Source organism: Apteryx rowi, unplaced genomic scaffold (assembly GCF_003343035.1).
Source record: "Apteryx rowi isolate R43461 unplaced genomic scaffold, aptRow1 scaffold_699, whole genome shotgun sequence".
Classification (NCBI taxonomy): Eukaryota; Metazoa; Chordata; class Aves; order Apterygiformes; family Apterygidae; genus Apteryx; species Apteryx rowi.
In genome coordinates this window covers 54871-68316 of record NW_020450981.1, presented here as the reverse complement: position 1 = coordinate 68316, position 13446 = coordinate 54871, and the positions used below count along the sequence as shown (strand labels likewise).

General features: G+C 55.3%; 1 protein-coding gene across 2 annotated transcripts in view; it reads right to left on the bottom strand.

Moving 5' to 3' along the window:
• The window catches only part of COL18A1 (collagen type XVIII alpha 1 chain), a 71045-nt gene that overhangs the window by 32598 nt on the left and 25001 nt on the right, over nt 1-13446 (bottom strand). The window lies entirely within an intron of this gene.

Sequence of the window (13446 nt, the reverse complement as noted above, 5' to 3'; positions counted from 1 at the left end):
CAGGCAGCGCTGCCCTTCTCAGAGGTCAGGCCCAGCTTCCCAGATGGTGAAGGAGCCTCCAGCTGTGGCTGTCCGCGCTCCCCGACGGATCCTGTCCTCAGCTGACATCCCCGCTCCAGGAGCAGCCCTGCCAGAAAGCCCTCTGGCAGCCAGTGCTCTGGCTTCCCCTCCAAAATCTTGCACTGTGGGATTTTCTTGGGAGACCTGGCTGCAGGAACAGTTATGCTGTCAGCTGGCCAGGGCTCCGGCACAACTTCCCCGCCTGGCCATCRGCAGCTGGGGCAGCAGGTCAGCGTTCAGCTGCAACACCCTTCTCCCCAAAGGTCTGTGGCTCCAGCGTGACTGCTCAGATAAGCCCGCTGGGCAGACCCCCAGTCTGCTGGTTTCACCTGTTGGCAGCGCTGCCCCCAAGCTCCGGGCTAACCCGCATGGGTTATAACGTCAGAGCAGGATTAAGAAAAGAGCAAAATCACAGAAAATGCTTCCAAGATTTCTGCTGTCTGGAAACACAGCAAGTCTCAAGAGCTTTCCTGGCTCCGTTACATGTCCAGGATCCCCCAGATGTTATCAAGAGACCAAGGAGCTGGCAGGGGAGCACAGGTGAGCCTCCCCAGCTCACATCACATGCCAGCTAGCTTTGGAAGCCAGGACTTCTGAGCATTTTACCCTTTAGCACTCAAAGACCACTACATTTAACTGAAACCAGTTCCTCCCACAGAGAGGAAAGGCGCCAAGCACGCTGCTCTGTTTGCAGAGCTGCCAGCCCCGGGGCAGCAATGCGGGCCTGAGCTGTCCCAGGGACACGCAGTGACTCAGTGCTCCCCCAGCACCAGGGACGTCTACAGGGGGACAGATCTGGCCGAGGGAAACGTTCCTCCCGTACCAAGCGTGAGCATTTGTCCGCTCAGAGCCCTCTTCAAATGCCACAGTGCCGACATAGGAGTCCTCCTCAAAAAAAAAAAGAGGGAAAGCATCAATTTCAATAAGGAAGGCTACAGGCTTTTCTGCAGATTTGTTCCCACAATTAGCCGGCTGGCGCATGCCAAAAGCCAAGTCCCTCGCTCTTCGCACACAGTTAAAAATAGCCAAAAATCCAGTTATCAGGCCCATTTCCCCACCCTCGAGACTTCCCCTCCCGTCCCCAGCACTCCTCTCTCCCGCAGACGGTCTTGGGGCCATGCTCCGGCGCGCACTCGGGCAGTGACAAAGCCACCGCGAGCCTTGATGCAGCGCGCCGGCTGCTGTGGCCCCAGTGAAACACACCGTGGCCTCGGCCAGCCCGTCCACAGTGTCCCACCCCAGTCACCTGGCCCACGTGCGCTGGCTGGGATAACATCAGCGATGGCTTTGGCTACAACTTCCCTGCCCAGCAATTCACACTCATGGCTCAGGTGCTCTCCAAACAGCACGTTAAAAGGCCAGAGATGTACTCTGGAGATGGGGAACCGCAGGGGATGCTGCAATCTCAGGCTCCCCCCACCCCACAACCTGCACGGCCGAGAAAGCCAGGGTCTCAGGTAGACTACCCATTCCGCATTTCCACTGCCAGCATATTGCAGGAAGAGATTATACTCTTTCTCTTCTCTGATTTTAAAGAATAAATGGAAACAAAACAGAATCAAAAGTACGATGAAGCTCACTATCATTTAAAACAACAAAAAGAGTCAAGAAATATTCATGAGAAAAGTGAAAAAAGATGATTAAAATAGCTTTTAGCTACATACAATGTTTTCCACGCTGTTTTTTTTAAGTGTGATATGGGTAAGCRTTTCGATTAAAATACTAGTTGACGTGGCAATGATGCTGCATCAGCCCATTGGCCCCAAAACTGATGTTATTACAAGGGCATTTTGTGGAACAGATCTCCCCCAACCATGAAACGGCCTCCAACTAATCTAATACGAAACGCATTTTTGTCTTTACGGCAAAGTTTCCATATGCGCCGCCTTGCCCCTCCAGAGCACTGCGCAAGGGGTGAGAAAGTCCAAGGCCTGGAGCTTCATTCCTGACACCCCGAAGGGAAAAAACCTTTTTCTTCAGCCTTTAAAATAGCTCCAAAGCAAAGCAACGSCGTTCAGGAATTTGCTTGCGGGCGACCCAGGGGGTTTCCTTTTCTGACTGTCCGCCAGGCCGGCTGCCCCCACCATGCAGGGAGCAGCTTGGCAGACCTGGGCGCTGCGCATTGCCTTGTCGACCTGCCTCCTYGTGTTGGGACAGGTCCCCGCTGCGCCCTGCTCCACTCTCCGAGGCTGCTCCACCCCAGCCGCCGGGCTGCTCTTCCAGGCGTACGCCGCTCCCCGGTAACCCCATCCCTGCCAGCGCTGCCGAGCAGCCCTTCAGCGACGAGCCCTGCCACCTTCTCCCCGCTAAAGGTGGAAAACCAGGACCTGAAGGTGCTTCCCATCTGCTTAAGGACATGTTCTGRACGGTTTCTCCTTCTGATCTATTATGCCATGGTTCCTCCTTGCAACTGATCTATTATGTCATGAACTTCACCCAAAGTGGCCCTGTCAAAAGAGCAGTTCCCCCTTGCCCCCAAGCAAGCTGTGGTCAAGCACACTGGCCAAAAGAGCTGGGAGGTACCGTGAAATCTGCTCAAAAGGACTTCGGCAAACAGAGCTTTGTACAGAAACGAASTTTGGTCCAGCACTGACCAAACATGGGCAGCATGAGAACCCCGACCCAGGATCCCAGGGCCATCCATAAAGCCCAAACAACTTAAAACATGTAGTTCATACATGAGAAAATTCAGCCTAGCTGTTCTCAAGGGCTGCACCCAGCCACCAGAGAGCCTTGCAGAAGCACAGATGCCCCAAGGCAGGGTGTCCAGCCAGGTGTCTCAGGGTCACCAGGGTATTTCTCAGTAACAGTCATCCCCCGCCCAGGATGCCATCAGCCCTCCCAGTGAACGACCTGGGCAGGAGGCCAGGGAGGCAGAGCGTGACCACGGGGCACAGCATTTGACGGGCTTGTTCCCGGGCCATTCAGATGGATGGAGAAGCAAAACTTTTTCCCTGGACAGAGCCCAAATCGATTCCTCATGGTGGTGAGTCAGGGCGACCTGCGGCCACTGCCGCCCTGAATACTCACAGCTGGGTGGTTTTGCAGAGGCCAGTCATGGAAGTTAACGGAGCTCTCCAGCTGTTGCTGGAAGAGAGCCTTAGAAAGAGCAAGGCATCGCAAGCCGTTCGAGGTTGCCGAGCCAAGCTCTCGACCACGTCCCTGTGGGGCACAATTGTGACCCACTGAGCCACGTGGGTGCCGTGGGGAGGACGGGGTGGCCTCCCACCCCCGGCACCCCACCACGGTGCACGGAGGCCAGGGCAGGCGAGGGCRACCGCATCTCAACGCAGCTGAGATGCTTACCACCACTCGTCTCCCACCTCACCAAAGGCCGGCGGATGGGCTAGCCGGGAAAGCGCTATTCAGCAGCATTTCTGCCCCGTCCTTGGGCGGGCACTTGTCGGAGGCAGATGTGAGCCCTGYCAAGCTCAGGGGCGGTCGGTGGAGCACGAAGGAAAAGCCCTGGCACCCGTGCTGAGCGACACCAAGAAACAGCCCTTTTAAGATGCCCCGACAATGGACGGATTCATTTTTGGCACAAAGCGGCCGTTGAAGGCGCCGCTGAGGAATGCCGCCCCGTTCGCGCCACGCATGCCACCYGGGGCGAGGAGGGGACCCCGGGGTGGTGTTTCCCACAGCTGGCCCCYGCGGGATGGGGGTCCCCCGATGCCAGCAGAGAAAGGAGATGGCTACGGAGGCCCCATAACGGCAGCGGATGATGCTACTCCAACCATGCTGAGGGCCAGTGGGCCAGCCGAGAGCCTCAGAGCGCCATCCCCCGCCCCGTCCGGGGCGGCAGCCGCCTCTGCGAGCGCTGCTCAGCCCATTCCCGCRGGCAGCGGGTGAAGCACCCCGTGGGAGGGAGCGCCGCGAGCCCCGACAAGCCTCCTAACCTCACCCGGGAGGATTGTGGCGGCAGGCAGCACCGCACTGCGGCACACCGAGAGCACGGAAATACAACGCTGAGCCCATAAAAAAAAAAACTTTTAAAAAAATATATAAAAACCCCTAAAAATTAAAAAAATAAAAATTTTAAATAATAAAATAAAAATAAAGAATAAAAAATAGAAATAGAAAATAAAAAAATAAAAAATAAAAAATAATAAAAATAATAAAATAAAAAATTTAAAAAGTGCTTTTCCTTTCTGCTCAGCTTAGGCAGCTCATCACGCGCAGGGGCCAAGAACTGAAGTAGAAGGAGCAGGAGGCCCGTGGGAGGGGGGCCGCCAGCGCCGGGCCCATSACTGCCGGCCCTCATTAAGTCAATGAGCTTCCTTTCATTGCACACCTCGGCGCTGCTGGGACCACGGCTCCAAGGGTCAAGAAGCCGACGCTCAGGCATCTCCGAGGTATGCCRCTGACGTCCCTGTTGGCGGGATTTCTGAAACGACGAGTGGCAAAGTAGCTGCAGATCCCCCCCAACGCTGCTGCGGCATGTGCTACCGAGACGCGCTTGCTTTGAGCTCGCTTGCAAGAGGGGCCGCAGCAGAGCCCGCTTCCATGGGCGAGTGGTCCAGGTGCCCTTCCTCTCCCTGGCACACACCTTTGCTAGGCAGCGTAATGTGGAGGCATGCTATGCTCCAGATGAAAAGGATTTCCCTTAAGGAGGCAGGACAGGCAGCATTCCTTGCACAGCATGACAACCTGCTCCAAAAGACAGCGTGCCAGCACCGCGCACCAGGCTTAAACCGACCTCAGGACACGCGCTATCTTCTTTCCCTTGGCTTTTCTCTCTTTCTTTTCTTTCTCTTTAAAGCCACCTGGGACAGTTGCACAAACTGGGTTCAAAGAGCCACAGAAGAAGGGCCCTGGAGGTGCCAAGCCAACCACAGGAGCCAAGTGGCTCAGAAGACGTCCCAGTGCCCCAYGGCACGCACAGCGCTGCAACGTCCTGTCTTGGCGTGCTCAGTTACACCACCCCGACGCTAACCAAGCATCCAGGAAGGGATGGGGGAAGGACCAGCGGATGAAGTGTTTTGGAGTACCCTCRCGCTGCCGAACACATGGAGCCACAGCAGCACCGGCCAGCATGCACTGCTGTACTTCGCATGCCGTTGGAGCAAGGGAAACGCCTTGTTTTAGCCTCCTCTATGTTCAAGGCTCTAAAAAGGTACTCTGCATGCTCGAGAGGATGCTCCCGAAAGTTTCTCAAACCCTTGTGTGTTTTTACAAGTCAAACCAGACCCTCAGTCTGTTCCCAATTCCCTCCTGAATAGTCAGTCTCCATCTTCCCACCACTTCCCAGCATCAGGYGTGGCAGTGGGCTTAACCCAGAGAGAGGGTCAGCCTTCCCCCAACACTGCCCCGGAAAAGGAGGATTAACCAGATCTGCTATCCCTGGATTTAGTCTTTTCCCAGACCCCGTGGGCTGCAAAAGCCTGCTGCGCTCTGCAGGAACAGCATTTGCAAGCATCAAGCGGCRTCTATCTCCCTCACCAGGTGCCGGCCGGGCAGCAAAGCCACTTCCAGATGCTGAGCTCAAATCCCTGTGGGCTCACCAAGAAGGACGGACAAAGTTGGGCTGTGGCCCAGACAGAGAAGAGCCTGAGATAAACCCCGACTCCTTCTTCCTCCACCCTACTCAAGCGATGTGTCCTGTGACTTTGGCATCAGGAGCTGGCACGAAGGACAAACATCCCCTCTTAGCACAGCAAATGGGGGACAACTTGCCACCCCTCCCCAACTTCTCTCYATGGTCAAAATGAGTTGTCAGCCTTGAACACCAAGGCAGGTGAGGAATGAGGAAACCTTGAGATTCAGCTTAGGAAAGTGGTGGTGGAAAGTCTAGTGATACAGCCAACACCACCAGCACCCAGGCAGTGCGTTATAGAGGGGYTCCGAGCCCTCTCAGTCCCCCAAAGCCAGTCTCCTGCCATGCCCTGGTGTCCACAGAGGGCTACGCTCCCGCACCAGGAGCCTGCGCTCTTCCCCTGAGCTCAGCCCCTATTTGGAAACAGAGGGGGGAAAAATAAAACTCGATCCTTCAAAAGAAGGAAAAGCCAAAGAGCAAAGAAAAAAGCTYGTCCCACTGGTTTCAAAACTGCAGCTTCCTATCAGTAGTTAAAGAATAACTGCTTTTAAAGGGGATTGCCCAGGCACAGAGCTGAGCGAGTGGGTTTTAAACGTCCCAGCCACGTGCGCCCCAGTGCACCAGGAGGAGCTTGTGTTTGCAGCAGAGGACAAGCCTGGTCGAGAAAATATTTGGTTTTGACCGTGCCAGTGCTCCGTGGGACACGGGGTTCATTCATCCTTCCCATGGCTTGCTGCATTTCAGACTCACACTGAGGAAAGCTCTAAGCACTTGGGACAAGGTGTTTGGGGACGGGATGGGAGAGTGGGGCATCCCCAGGTGCRGAGAAGAGCCTGCCGAGAGACGCGGCTCTGCACAACGCTTCAGTCTGGCCTGGGGTGGAGGGGATGAGACCAGCTCAGCAAATCCTCTCGTGCAGGCTGAGGCACCCATCCTCTCTGGGGTTGAAGGGAAGGTGGATGGCTTCAGGAGGCAAGCTGGCTGGCATCATCCCAGTGGGCGAATTTTTGAGGTGCCACTTCCACCCCGGATGGCGGCAGCCTGCATGTGAAGCCCTGGGTGTTCAAGAGAGCTGGCGAGCGCAACCCCAGCCTTGCAAGTTCCAGGTAAGGGCACAAGCCAGCAGACGTGTCCCTGTGCCAACCAGCTGGGGACAAGGATGGCTTTGTGAGGCCTGCGGGTGCCCTCTCGTGGCTGGAGCCACACGGGAAGGAGAACACACAGGGAGGGAGTGACGCACAGCGCCCATGCCTGATCCCACGCAGGGCCAACGATGATGGTGATTTTGGAGAGAACAGGAGCCAGCAATAAGCTGCGGCCTGCAGAGTCACTTGGCACACGAGCATCCAGCACCGCTTTACTCTAGGCAACTAGGAAGGAGGACAGAAAGTTGGAAAGCGGCACCACASCAGTAGCGCAAAGGCCAGGAGGAGGCAGAGACAGCAGAGGGAGCTGCAGATTCAAGCAAAGCATGTCCAGCAGATGGATGGAAATGCCTGGAAGAGAKGAGCACAAGGGCTCTGCACCTCCTTTAACCCACAGCTTCTTTCTGTGCAGTCACAGCACCATCAGCAACAGGATTGGCAAAGCCAGGCTCCATTAAGTTCTGCCTCTGTAACTCAGTGCTGCCAAGATTGGGCCCCAGGGAAGTCCAGTCCCTGCACACTGGTACCTAACAAGTCCAAATTCCAAAGCCCTTGGCTTTGCAATGTTAATAGTCTTCTTTTAACATACTCCCTTAGAGAGGTATATGTATTTTAAAGGTGTGCTTCCAGTTTCCCCCACCCACACCAGGACTTGTCATTGCACAGTCACTTGGCACATGAGCATCCAGCATCGCTTTACACCAGGCAACTAGGAAGGAGGATGGGAATCCCAAGAGCTCTTGCAGACCTCAAACCTTCACCTATGGTCTATACCCTTCAGTTGGCGTGGCCTGACCTGTGTGTGTGTGGGGGGGGACGGACAAGACCTCTGCAGCATCTTGACCCATCCCAACTTGGTTACACCAGGGACCTCTCCTATCTAAACCAACTCCCCAGGGATGTGGGCTCATAGCAAGTCCAAGCAGGGAAGAAGATGCCCAGTGAAGCAGGGGGCTATGTTCAGATGGGGGAGTGGGTTAAGGATGCTCTAAAACCAGGGAACTTCCCAATAAAGCTGCTAATGGGAATGTGGCCAAAGAAGGAAGCTATGGCTGGCAGTGTTTTTTGCTGGAAGCATGTCCATTTGCTTCAGGGCTGCTCTAGGAACGCAGGGACTCYGCCTCAGTCCTTCTGCCCTTCCCCAAAGATTAAAGACGAAGCTACTGTGACCCATGAGTAGGTTTGAATCCCACCGCCTGGAGAGAGCTCTCTCCTAGGAGATACTTGGAGGAGGATGGAGGTTACCTCTCCTCCCAGACGCGCCGGCCCCAGCCAGACCGCAGCGCCCCATTCGTGTGTTCTCATGGACACCCCTAGCAAGGGACGGACAAAGAAGCAGAAGACAAAACCCTGCCAAAGGAAAGGCAATCCCTCCTTCTGCAGCACACAGGCAACCCGTGGAACGTAATATCTCCCCGGCCTGGCAGACCACGAGCACAACTACCACCGAGGGGCCTCACAGGTAGCAGGGACCATTAATGTTTTTTAGCAGGGCAAGCCCGGACACAGTGCTGGCAGGGCAATCTGATCCCCTTGTCACCTGCAGTTTCCTTCCTTCCCCTACCCGGATTTCAAGGGAAAACTCTGGTTTCACCAGTCTTTTCAGTCCAGTGAGAGCCATTGGGCCAGGCACTATTGCACAGACCACAGATGCAAGATACCCCAGGGGAGAAGTGTTAAATACATTACATGCAGCTGTGGAAAGAATTTTTTAGCACCAGCAGCAGAGCCTACCATTGAAAGACAGAGCAAAAGAGGGGAAAAGCACATATGTGCTGAGAAAGGGGCATCCCATTCAACCCATGCAGAGCTGGAACGGGAAAGAGAGGGATCTCACAGCTTCCACACTCAGCCCATGCCCTGGCACAGGGCGCAGGTGAGAATCAAGCACCCAGCCCCAGTGACCGGCTTAACAACCAGGGGTTTCAACTAACACATGCACACCATTGCCAGGCTATTTTTACCAACTCTTTTGTTTTCTAGTCTGGCACGGACTTCCTTTGCCCCAGATTAGCTCAACAGCCAGGAAGGCTGGAAATTTCCTCTCGCTTTCGGCTAATGCTAAAAATGTCCCTAGCCCCTTCTGAACGGCCAAGGCAACCCCCACACGCACACACGGTATTGCAAGATGTTCTGTCAAATGTCCCTGCAGCTGCCTGGCTCTGTGGGACCCACCAGGACAGGCAGGAAGAACATCTGAGCTTGCTTCTGGGTGAAGGAGAGAACTTCCTGCCACACACAGTCTCCTCTCTCCCATGCGCATGCACACAAGCTCATTTTAGTCCAATTCCCTCCATCAATGCACCCCTAACAAATCTCCCTTTTTGCAGTGGCAAAAGGGTTTGATGGTGAGGGCTTGCAGAGATGTCCACGGGGTTATGTCTGAGCTGCGAGGCTCCCCTGGGGCCTCCACTCGCCCTGCGCATGGTGCTGCACGCTGCCTGCACAGCTCAGCCCCAAGAGGCAAAGGTTCCCCTCTGCAAACACGCCACAGCCCTATGCCCTCTCCAAAACCTGTTGTTGCTTTACACCAGGTTCCTTTATTAGAAGAAGATGACTTATTAGAAGACTTGCCCAGTTAATATCAGAAGGTGTGATAGCACCGTCGCAATCAAAAAGGGTGGCGTGGGCCCCATCCAGACTCAGAGACCTGTCCTGCAGACTCTGCTCTTCGCTGGCAGCTCCAGAGGAACAGGACAGGGGACTGTGGGCTGGACCCAGCTGACTGTCCCCTCCACCATGTCCCACAGCCACCTGCAGACAGGCAAAACTGACCTGAGCAATGCTCCAGCCCTTCTGCCAACCCACAGCGATGTTGGCCTGGAGCCAATAAAGCATCATGTACAGCAGTATAGGTCTGGATAGCGGGCATCCAGATGTGGCTCTGGCCAGTATCACCGGGAGCATGAAGGAGCCTGTATTTCCTCCTGCTAAAGTTCAACGCTGGTTCAGCCCTAGAGAGGCTGAAGTGCACGAGAAATACCAAATTCCTGAGGAATTTGGGATCTGCAAAATGCTGCTTAGAAAATGCATGCAGCTATGCCCTATCTGTACACCTCCCCTTCCATAAATGCTGCTGGGAACAAAAAAAGCCTTGACACCAGCACAGCAAGGCAAAACAGAAACGCTGGAGGCAGGGAGCACTTATTTACCCGAGCAGAAACATTCGGCAACTGTCAGAAGCAGATGGTATCCTTAAATCCTATCAGTGTTTGGGATTGTAATCTGTTCCTCATCTAAAAGTACAAACAACAGTTAAAAGGCACTCATCAAGACGTATGTAGAAGAGGCCCCGAGGATATTGCCACATCCCAGGCCAGTGACCTCGCACGCGGAGGCAGCCCAGGGACAGACCGCGGGAACCCAGCCAACAGAGACTTGCAGCCAGACCTGGCTGGCAAAAAGATTGGGACGAGCAGCCGGAAACGTACGATTGGGGGAAGGTGATGTTGAGCTACTCATGCGAGGGATGAAGAAAACACGTGCCCCTCGTGCAGGATGCCCTGTATTCGGCTGCTCCCTTAGGAGGCACTGCAACAGAGGCAGATTTTTCCCAACTCCCCAAGTGCAGGAGGAAGAGCTGGTCCTTGCAAAACCTGCCTGGGCCATGCCTCATTTGAAGAAACATTAACCATCCACCCATGCCATCCAGAAAGTCAACCTTAACTTTGCACGGGGTGGGGGAACAAACCCAGAGCAATTCAATGACAAACAGTCTTTTAATTTTCCCTTAARTAAGCGTAGGACACTGCTTCCTTTGATGTCAGAGTTGATGCAAGATGAACACATGCAGACGCTCCATAAATATTGAGAAACTCAGTACATGAGTGATTTATATGGGGGAAAGGGACATTGCACTGCTGCACCCAGAGTCTCCAGGCCAGTGTGAGTGACAGCATCCATCAGGGCTAGTCCGTGTCCCCGTCGATGGCAGCGAGGGTCCCCAAACACAGGGCTCAGCGAAGCAGGTGCTGGCTCTCCACGGGCGCTTCTGCTAGGACCTGCCTCCAGGTCGGTGTCGCCCCCAACTGCACAACACTGCCGAGCCCCTGGGACCCGCAGCGTTCCTCGACGTTTACTCACCGCAGGACAGAAACATCCTCCCAGCAAATTCCTCGATAAGATAAACCTTTAAAATGTCACGACTGCCTCAGAAAGGGAGCAAATAATCCAGGGGCTAACGAACGCCTCAGCCAAAACGGGCAAGCAGCCCAGACACTCGCCCAGGAGAGAGCACCAAGCACCTGCCCAGCCATGCCAAGACCCCACCGATCACCCACACCCTCCTCATGCTCCCAAATACGGCAGGAATTAAGTTATCCTTCGCTTCGGGGGTGCAGCACTACCCAGCCCAGGGCAGACACACGTCCCTCCTGCAGCCTTTTTATGCCCACTGGACTCGGCGCACCCCAATCCCAGCCCACTGCTCTCGCGGGGACTSCAGCCAACGTCAAGAGGGCACCAGAAATATTTGTCTAGGGAGTATTTTTAACGTGCCGCCCTCCCGGGAAATATGTGGGCTATGGCAGCAGGCACGGCAAGCGCCACAAAAACAAGCAAGCTCGCTTCCCTCTTTCCCAGGCAAGGCTAAAAATATGGGAGGGAAACGAACTCCCAGGGAGCAGCACAGAGAGGGTCAGGCAGTGCCGAAACCTTCTCCGGGGATAAACCTGCCGGCCCCGGCTCTGCTTTCCTTCAGCCCCCCCTCCCACTGTCGGGGCTGAGCGACAGCTTGGAGATAAGGCGCTGGGAGGCGCAGGAAGGAATGCAACCCCCTTGCAGGCAGCCCGGCGCGTTAATAAATCACCGCGTGGCCACAGCTGCTCACCCCCAGTTCAGCCGGGGAGCCGGGTTCCCACGCRCCGTGGAGCTGCCCGCGCCGCGAGCCGTTTCGAGCCAGCTCCCGGCATCTCCCTGGCATTAATCTCTGTCTTGCCAACAGCCCCACGGTGCCGGGTTTTCATCCGCTGCTGCTCAAAGCAGGCGGTTGGCAACGCTGCGCTTGCTTCCTGACGGAGCCGGGAGCCGCAGCAGACACGAAACATCCCGCCTCCACCCCTTCTCCAGGACCCTGCTCCTGCCACCAGCCCAGGGGACGTTGGGGCCGCTTGGCCGTGGGGCCAAGAGCCTCCGCAGTGGCGCTGACCTCCTGGGAAGCCCCCGAATTTTAATCGCGTTCCAGGCATTCCTTCCCCGCCGTGGCCCCCGGCTCCGGCATTCAGCACCGAGGGGCTCCCGTGGCCAGGAATGCCAGCGGCCAACCTCCGCATAGGGATTCAGGGGCACAGCTGGTTCATCAGAGCTGGGGCAGGGGGTATCGGTTCTCATCACCGTCCGCAATGGATTTAGCAGCCCCGCAGCTGGGAAAGAGCRATGGAGGCCAGGTGGAGGACGCGAACGGGCCACCACTAGTCCCAGGCACCTATATAGGTTCCTTCAGGGACTAGCTCTTCTGGCACATYGCAGTCCTCCATGAGCCAAATCTCACACCTTGCTCTTAACCCCGGCCAAAACAGCGATTAAACTTACGGCRGGGAGGACCCTTAAATTTTTTCTCCTCCCCCCTTCCAGGAAGGTTTGTACTTAGTGAAGGCAACCCACCCAGCCGAGCCCTCCATGCCCTCGTCATCTTAACGGCGCCGAAAACAAGTGCGACAGTTCCCTAGAATTGCAGCCGCCAGTACGTCGCACTGCCGGCAAGCCTCACACATCCAGCTGGCAGACCAGGCGGTGAGAAACACTGTTTTGCCAGGCAATGGAAAGAAAAAGGAGGATAGTGGTGTCTTTTCTTTATTTTTTTAAGCCTTCGGATCTAATCTTCCAATGATTCAGCTGTACTCTGTTTTATCAGCTCTGACCTCCGGCAGCACAGGGGACTTTGTTTATCTTGGAGCCTCACAAAATTCGTGAGCACATTGCTCATAATAAGATTCCTTGTCCAGTTTGTCGTCCTTCCACCTCTTTGCGCCCCTCAGACAATACTTGGTCTGTAGCACCGACTTTGGCATCTCTTGCCTGCTCTTTCAGAAGTTTCCTCTGCGTGAAAGAGCYGGGCTCTGACGTCCCCTTTTTGGCGGCGCGCCCCGCGCCAGGGCTGCCCACTGAGCAAAAGGTCACACCGGACCTCGGCGAGGCTTTYGGCACCGGTCCCTGCAACCAAACCAGGGATTACAAGGGGGATGAAAAACTGGCCAGCCCACCAGGCTCAAAAGGTGAGCGGGCAGCAGTTCAAACCAGCAAGCTGGTTACCRCTAGTGCCGTTTGGAGGTGGCTGCTGGGCCAACACTACTTAACTCCTTCAATAGCAACCCGGATGATGAGCCACTTGACCGGGAAAGGCATCGTCTGGCCCTTAAACCTATCCTGCTGCTCATGTCCTCAAGCTAAAAATCGGGCGAACGCACTGAAATTAAATTGACTGATCACAGTTTGACGTCGGCCAAAGCCTGCATTCCCCATGCCCCACTAGAATGAGGGTCCATCTCTCTGCTGCCACACAAAGCGTATTTAAGCAGGAAAAGAAAGATCAGCTCAAGTCATTAAGGAAGTGCAACCACTAGCTTCTGGGAACAGGCATTGAAAGGTGTCAAAAGGGCTGATTTCGGTGGCGTCTACGTTATCTACAAGGGGAAAGACAACATCCTGGTTGCCTCATGTTTGCTAGTGCAGCTCCTTCACACCTGGAGCCTGAAGTTCCAGGTCCAAGAG